This window comes from Nothobranchius furzeri, chromosome 7 (genome assembly GCF_043380555.1).
Source record: "Nothobranchius furzeri strain GRZ-AD chromosome 7, NfurGRZ-RIMD1, whole genome shotgun sequence".
NCBI classification, from domain to species: Eukaryota; Metazoa; Chordata; class Actinopteri; order Cyprinodontiformes; family Nothobranchiidae; genus Nothobranchius; species Nothobranchius furzeri.
This window is the reverse complement of record NC_091747.1, coordinates 56,925,698-56,934,555: the sequence shown is the minus strand read 5'-3', so window position 1 is coordinate 56,934,555 and position 8,858 is coordinate 56,925,698. Positions and strand designations below refer to the sequence as shown.

General features: G+C 46.5%; 1 long non-coding RNA gene across 1 annotated transcript; it reads right to left on the bottom strand.

The window, feature by feature from the left end:
* Positions 1 to 943: 943 nt before the first annotated feature.
* On the bottom strand, positions 944 to 6,016 carry LOC139070625 (uncharacterized). Its single transcript, XR_011521112.1, has 3 exons — positions 5,903 to 6,016; positions 1,512 to 1,615; positions 944 to 1,064 (listed from the first exon to the last, which is right to left on the bottom strand). It is a non-coding gene; the product is annotated as an uncharacterized lncRNA (long non-coding RNA).
* Positions 6,017 to 8,858: the final 2,842 nt, after the last annotated feature.

Sequence of the window (8,858 nt, the reverse complement as noted above, 5' to 3'; positions counted from 1 at the left end):
AAAAACAGAAAAGAAAACAAACAAGGAACAAAGAGGGGAAATCTAGGCAAGACATAGAATGCCACCAGACCTGAAACAGAGAAGACTTTTGGTAAATTCAGAGAAGAAGCCTTCAAAGACTCATACCAGAACAAAAATGCAAAGTACATTAGGGTGCAGTCCCTTTGGTTCTGTGCATATCTACACTGTTTGTAATGTTGTTTTATTAAATTCGGATTATCAGATATAATCCAGGATGAAAATAACCTTTAATTCACAGCAACGGAATGTCCAAGGGTCATTTTCCAACGTGAAATGGGATCTACGCTGGTTTGTTAATGATTTTCCAAAGTTTCTCAGATGGTGTCCATTCTTGCTTGAAAATCACACAATGGGGCTTTGAAAGTCCCTTTATATTGATGATATTCTTTCATGAATATCGTTGAAATATGGTCACTGCTCAACAGGGCTGTGCACAGACCTTTGAAGGGGCGGGTGCTCAAATTTAAAAAGGGGCACACAGAATAATATTTTCAAACACCATGACATAACCACAGTATACCTGGCTGAATAACAAGTCATATTTATTAGAAATTCAAAATGGAAGCAAATCATTATATACACCATAAGGACAATGTAAAGCAAAAGTAACTTGTTTTGGTAAATGGTCTGTATTTGTATAATGCCTTTTTAGGGTTCTACAACCCCCCAAGGCACATTACAACACAATCAGTCATTCACACACACACATTAACACACTGATGGTGATGAGCTATGATGTAGCCATAGCTGCTCTGGAGCGCACTGACAGAGGTGAAGCAGCTGAGCACAGGCGCCACCAGTCCCTCAGACCACTACCAGCAGGCAAAGCAGGTTAAGTGTCTTGCCCAAGGACACAACAGCATCAATCTCTGATTGAAGTCAGGATCCAACCTGCAACCTTCCGATTACTGGACAACCTGCTCCACCTCCTGATCTATTGCTGTCCTATTTTACCTGATGATGGGGTACAATGTAGCTGTTGCAGGGTTGCTGCTCTTGCTGCTGCTGATGATGCTGGAGGGCAAGGCTGTGTTGATCTCAGACTGTAGGTAGTAAAACGAACAGAGGAGAAATGTTAGTTAATTACAAAATTAATGTAACATCATAAAATAATGGCAAAAATTGGTGAAAACTCTTAGAACTGTAAGACATAAATATCTGAGACAAAACCTGTGATAAATAAATGGAAATCTAAACATTAGTAGATAATAGAGGAGTTTATGTCAGAGATAAGAATGTGACAGAAATATAAACAGAAAGAGTTGTGTGTGTCTTCAATCTCCTCATGTGATCTATCACTCTCCACTTGCTGTCCATCTGAGGACAAGGCAAAATTAGCTATTGTATGAATGAATTATGTAGTTATTCACATTTAACAGGTCTTGCACCTAATCCATGATCAAGAGGCTAACAAAAAACATTTTCTGGCATCAAAACATTGCAGTTGTGTATATTATTGTTTCTACACTTGTTGCTGTGATGCAACTTACCTGTACTCTTTTTTTATCCAGCTGGTGAGGGGCCCACTGCCTTTAGCTGCCTCACATAGCTCTTTCTGTCGCTGCTTCCAACCTCCTCTCCTTACGAGGCATGCCTGTACAATGATATATCATAATTAATTTATAAATATTTTTTAGTGCATATAAAACTCATGCATACACATACTGGGACATTTCATTCCTTTTCCAGAAAACTAACTGTATATAATTTGGCCACAAATTTGCTTCATGATGCTGATCCAGAATATTTCCATACTATTTTAATCATAGTGCTTTAGTGATTATAATAAAAATAAAGAATAAAACAATATGTTTATGCTTTCATTCAGTTTTACTATCTACTTTGTGCAAAACAGAGAACTGTACAGATAAAATAATTTTGCTGTGAAAACAGTAGTTTTTTTTAAAATGCACATCTTTAAAACATACTGTTTTTTAATACAATGCATTCAAAAAGAGCAAATATAAACTCCAAAATTTTGAGAATATGCATAGTATTAGTGAACTATAAAACCCACCAGAAGGGCTGAGAAACCTTAAAATCTAAAACAAAACTTCGTCTTCGTCTTCGTCTTCCTCCGCTTATCCGGGTCCGGGTCGCGGGGGCAGCATCCCATCTAGGGAGCTCCAGGCCGTCCTCTCCCCGGCCTTGTCCACCAGCTCCTCCGGCAGGACCCCAAGGCGTTCCCGGACCAGATTGGAGATGTAACCTCTCCAACGTGTCCTGGGTCGACCCGGGGGCCTTCTGCCGGCAGGACATGCCCGAAACACCTCCCCGGGGAGGCGTCCAGGAGGCATCCTGACCAGATGCCCAAACCACCTCAACTGGCTCCTTTCGATCCGGAGGAGCAGCGGTTCTACTCCGAGTCCCTCCCGAATGTCCGAGCTCCTCACCCTATCTCTAAGGCTGAGCCCGGCCACCCTACGGAGGAAACTCATTTCGGCCGCTTGTATCCGCGATCTCGTTCTTTCGGTCATTACCCAAAGCTCATGACCATAGGTGAGGATTGGGACGTAGATCGACCGGTAGATCGAGAGCCTGGCTTTCTGGCTCAGCTCCCTCTTCCCCACGACAGATCGGCTCAGCGTCCGCATCACTGCAGACGCCGAACCAATCCGCCTGTCGATCTCCCGATCCCTCCTACCCTCACTCGTGAACAAGACCCCGAGATACTTAAACTCCTCCACTTGAGGTAGGACCTCTCCCCCGACCCGTAGGTGGTAAGCCACCCTTTTCCGGTCGAGAACCATGGTCTCAGATTTGGAGGTGCTGATCCTCATCCCAGCCGCTTCACATTCGGCCGCGAACCTACCCAGCAAGAGCTGAAGGTCAGAGCTGGATGAGGCTAGGAGGACCACATCATCCGCAAAAAGCAGAGACGAGATTCTCCTGCCACCAAACTCGACACACTCCACACCACGGCTGCGTCTAGAAATTCTGTCCATAAAAGTGATGAACAGAACCGGTGACAAAGGGCAGCCCTGGCGGAGTCCAACCCTCACTGGGAACAGCTCCGACTTACTACCGGCTATGCGGACCAAACTCACGCTCATCTGGTAAAGGGACTGAATGGCCCTTAACAGAAAGCCACCCACCCCATACTCCTGGAGCATCCCCCACAGGGTGCCCCTGGGGACACGGTCATAAGCCTTCTCCAAATCCACAAAGCACATGTGGATTGGTTGGGCAAACTCCCATGCCCCCTCCATCACCCTTGCAAGGGTATAGAGCTGGTCCACAGTTCCACGGCCAGGACGAAAACCACATTGCTCCTCCTCTATCTGAGATTCAACTATCGATCGGACCCTCCTCTCCAGTACCTTGGAGTAGACCTTTCCAGGGAGGCTGAGGAGTGTGATCCCCCTATAGTTGGAACACACCCTCAGGTCACCCTTCTTAAAGATGGGGACCACCACCCCGGTCTGCCACTCCCTAGGAACTGCCCCCGATGACCACGCAATGTTGTAGAGACGTGTCAACCATGACAGCCCTACAACATCCATAGCCTTGAGATACCCAGGACGAACCTCATCCGCCCCCGGGGCTCCGCCGCTGTGTAGTTGTTTGACTACCTCAGCAACTTCTGCCCCCGAGATCGGACAGTCCATCCCCAGGCCTCCCAGCTCTGGTTCCTCCTCGGAATGCGCATTGGTGGGATTGAGGAGCTCCTCAAAGTATTCCTTCCACCGTCCGACTATAGCCTCAGTTGACGTCAGCAGCTCCCCATCCCCACTGTAAACAGTGTGAGCGAGTTGCTGCCTTCCTCTCCTGAGGCGCCGGACAGTTTGCCAGAACCTCTTTGGAGCCGTTCGATAGTCTTTCTCCATGGCCTCACCAAACTCCTCCCACGCCCGAGATTTTGCCTCGGCAACTGCCACTGCTGCACTCCGCTTGGCTATCGGGTACCTGTCTGCTGCCTCCGGAGACCCACAGACCAGCCACGCCCTGTAGGCCTCCTTCTTCAGCCTGACGGCTCCCCGAACCTCTGGTGTCCACCAGCGGGTACGGGGGTTGCCACCACGACTGGCACCGGCCACCTTACGACCACAGCTAGCAACAGCCGCCTCGAAAATCGCAGAGTGGAACAAGGCCCACTCGGACTCAATGTCCCCCACTGCCCTCGGGACGTGGTCAAAGCTCTGCCGGAGGTGGGAGTTGAAGACCGTCTTGACAGGTTCTTCTGCCAGGCGTTCCCAGCAGACCCTCACTATGCGTTTGGGTCTGCCAGGTCTACGCGGCATGTTCCCTTGCCATCTGATCCAACTCACCACCAGGTGGTGATCAGTTGACAGCTCCGCCCCTCTCTTCACTCGGGTGTCCAAAACATACGGCCGCAGGTCAGATGATTCGACTACAAAATCTATCATCGACCTGTGACCTAGGCTGCCCTGGTACCAAGTGTACCGGTGGGCATCCTTATGTTCGAACATGGTGTTCGTTATGGCCAAACTGCGGCTTGCACAGAAGTCCAATAACAAAACACCGCTCGAGTTCAGATTAGGTGGGCCGTTCCTCCCAATCACACCCCTCCAGGTCAAGCTGTCATTGCCCACGTGAGCATTGAAGTCCCCCAGCAGGACAATGGAGTCCCCTGATGGAGCACTATCTAGCACTCGTCCCAGGGACTCCAAAAACGGTGGGTACTCTGAACTGATATTTGGCCCATAAGCACAAACAACAGTCAGGACCCGTTCCCCGACCCGAAGGCGCAAGGAAGCTACCCTCTTGTCCCCCGGGGTAAACCCTAACACACAGGCAGAGAGTCTCGGGGCTAACAAAAAGCCAACCCCAGCCCTCCGCCTCTCACCCGGAGCAACTCCAGCAAAGCAGAGTGTCCAACCCCTCTCCAGGTCTCGGGTTCCAGAGCCAATGCAATGTGTCGAGGTGAGTCCGACTATATCTAGCCGGTACCGCTCAACCTCTGCCACAAGCTCCGGCTCCTTCCCCGCCAGCGAGGTGACGTTCCATGTCCCAAAAACTAGTTTTCTTGTCCGGGGATTGGACCGCCAAGGCTCCCGCCTTGGTCTGCCACCCGATTCGCATTGCACCGGACCCTTCATGTTCCTCCTGCGGGTGGTGGGTCCACAGTTGGACGAGCCCATGTATCCGGTTCGGGCTGGGCCCGGCCGGGCCCCATGGGCGAAAGCCCGGCCACCAGGCGCTCGCTCACGGGCCCCAACCCCAGGCCTGGCTCCAGGGTGGGACCCCGGTAACCCTCCGGGCCGGGTACTCCGACTCTTCGTTTTAACCGCCATGAAAGATCCTTCGAACCGTTCTTTGTCTCACCCTTCACCTAAGACCAATTTGTCATGGGAGACCCTACCAGGGGCACTAAGTGCCCCAGACAACATAGCTCCTAGGATCATTAGGGCACTCAAACTCCTCCACCACGATAAGGTGACGGTTCAAGGAGGAGAATTTACAGACAAGGACTGAATATTTTGTAACACAAAACTTGTGACGGATTTTACCTTTAGTATTTTTCTTATTTCCTTTCACAAAAGCTACATTTTAAATTTGGTCAAGTTTTATCAATCTGCGAACCAGGAAGTGATTATGTAAACAAGAAGCAGGGCTGTGTGAGACCCCAGTCACGTGACACGCAGCAGCAATAGGAATGCAACTTTGCAGTACCTAGTTAACAACAATGACATTTTATTGGCAAATTCCCAATATTTAAGATTGAAAAAATATTTTTGTACAAGTACTTATGTACAGAATGTTTTTGGTTAATCCTAAAGCTTCTGAGGTTCAGAATCGGTACCCAGCCACAGACACACACCCAGCTAGTAATATATCACACACACTTAGGGCCACAAAACAACTTAATAATCTACAAAATAATCTAATAACTGTGTACAGTAGTGTGCATCCTACTTACCGGTGTTAGTCCGTTTCTCCCAATCAATATGTATTTCCTAAAAGCTCTGCACCGCTCCCTCGGCCATGAAGAAAACGTGGGTGCTTGCAGCTTGTTGTAACCGGCTGTGCGCTCTGGCATGAGGAAGAGAAGGTATGGTCACGTGACTCACGCCAGCTACATAACATTATTAAACAGAAATTGTATTATTCATTATTTTTGTTATTGTTGAGGGGGCACAAACAGAAAATTCTTTAAAAAAATAAATTAAGAAAATATATAAATAAATCATTAAACCTCAAAAAGGGCACTTTGGGCACATGGGACAAAAGGGGCAGGGTCTCAAGCACCCTCCGCCCCCCGCTCTGCACGTGCCTGCTGCTCAAAATGCAGCTACAATCATGTCAAGTCAGAGGTCTGCAGATTTTCCCTGTTTAGTGTAGTAACTGAAAACAGTAAACGTGTATCAAAAACGGTTAAAAATCCTGTGAAGGTCTTCTATGGATAATGTCGCCAATTACAGTAAACCCATCATATGTTCAGCACTTCCAGTTAGTAGGGATGGAATGACCGTAAAGACAACAGTACGAGACTTTTCACTGAACAGGTTTCCTTGGATCGTTTTACCTCCACTAGCTTTGGTATTGCCCACACAGCAAATTGGGGGGCAGGTTGCCACAGGAATGTGGAAATGGGGTCCATACTTGCACCCCCTGACTTGTCCACCCCCCAAGGTCTTATGTGCATGTTTGTGTGATGATGTGAGGGAGCAGGAGGAGAAAAATGTGTGGGGATGGGGAGGAATAGCTGGCTGGACTTAAGCCTTCCAGGGAGCCAGCTCCCTCACTGGCCCCAATGCACCTTCGTTGCCAAAATGCCACCCAGGGCATGGAGACCCCAGCCCATCTCGCCAGGGCCCAAAGCAGCAGCATCACAGAGCCTCACGGAGTCCGAGGGCACCAACCCAGCCCCACCCCAGCAGAAAATCGACTCCCATACCTGCATTTGCACAACTTCCAGAATATATAAGACATAGGACATCCAGGTAAGGTTGGGTCCTCCCCTTCCTGGACATCCCCCTCCCCTGTGATGGGACAGCAGGGGAGCCAAGGTCTACCCGAGGCCCCTGAGCCCCGGCCAGGCACTGCCGCATGTTCCCGCCTTCTTACCGGCAGCATACATTTCAGGACCCGACCCCCAAGGCCCCGCCCAGATCCCCACACGGGGCCGGCTACCCCCACACCCGAGCCCCCAAAACCCCCACCCAGACCTGCTCAGGGGCAATAATAATAAAAAAAATTATTATTAATTTTTTTAATGAGGCACAGATGACATAAACACACTTTAATGAGTATATCTCTGTAACCACAAGGTCTATTACTTTTGATTTTGATTACAGACTTTCCCACCCACCAATTGCAGATGCTTGAACTTTACAAAGTTTGTAAAAACAAAGATGTTTTGATCAAAATTGGGTAATTTCAGCCTTCAGAGGGTAAAATGCACCAAAAATATGATTAATCTGATAAGAGAGTTTTCAAGAAATGGTACAACTAGATAGATGTGTAAAATGTGTAAAGCAAGTAAAGGAATTGGACAGTTTTGTGATTATTTCGCCACAACATTTTTAAATATTGGACCTTTAAATATTAAAATAAGACTTTTTTTATTGTAAATCTTGTTTGCTCAAGAGGTCTATAAGAGACAAATTCTCTTGTCTAAAAATAACAAGGTGAAGTATACGTTTAGCTCAAGTTTACGTACTGAAGACCATGTGCTGAGACAGATATGTAAACTATGAGAACAGGGAGTGTTCAGGAAAATCTCAGAAAACATTTCTGAAAAGAGAAGTAACCAGAAACTGAGCGCTGCAGGAAAAAACAGAAAAGAAAACAAACAAGGAACAAAGAGGGGAAATCTAGGCAAGACATAGAATGCCACCAGACCTGAAACAGAGAAGACTTTTGGTAAATTCAGAGAAGAAGCCTTCAGTGAAAAACAAGCTGATAAAAAAAAACGACAAAAGCTAAAGCTCAGTGAGAGCAAAGACTCATACCAGAACAAAAATACAAAGTACATTAGGGTGCAGTCGCTTTGGTTCTGTGCATATCTACACTGTTTGTAATGTTGTTTTATTAAATTCGGATTATCAGATATAACCTTTAATTCACAGCAACGCAACCTTTAATTCACAGCAACGGAATGTCCAAGGGTCATTTTCCAACGTGAAATGGGATCTACGCTGGTTTGTTAATGATTTTCCAAAGTTTCTCAGATGGTGTCCATTCTTGCTTGAAAATCACACAATGGGGCTTTGGAAGTCCCTTTATATTGATGATATTCTTTCATGAATATCGTTGAAATATGGTCACTGCTCAAAATGCAGCTACAATCATGTCAAGTCAGAGGTCTGAAGATTTTCCCTGTTTAGTGAAGTAGCTGAAAACAGTAAACGTGTATCAAAAACGGTTAAAAATCCTGTGAAGGTCTACGGATAATGTTGCCAATTACAGTAAACCCATCATATGTTCAGCACTTCCAGTTAGTAGGGATGGAATTACCGTAAAGACAACAGTACGAGACTTTTCACTGAACAGGTTTCCTGGGATCGTTTTACCTCCACTAGCTTTGGTATTTACAGACAGCACTGATACTTTTAGCTATGAGACATTCCAATGCAGTTTAATTTCTGTTCACAATTTCAAAGAAACAAATAAATAATATGTAAGACAACAAATTTAAAAATGGACTCACTTCACCAACATTACAGAAATGACTGACTTTTATCTTGGTTTGATCGACCAAATTCTAAGTGCCTGGGAAACAGAAACATTTTCTTTATATTTTAAAATACTAGTAACAATATATTCTTCTAAGACAAGAGACATTTGTGTGCAAGTTTGCAACATTTGCAGAGTGTTTCACTTTTGTCCCAAAGCAACTACCATCATCCAATGTTCATGTTCGTGAAGTTCAC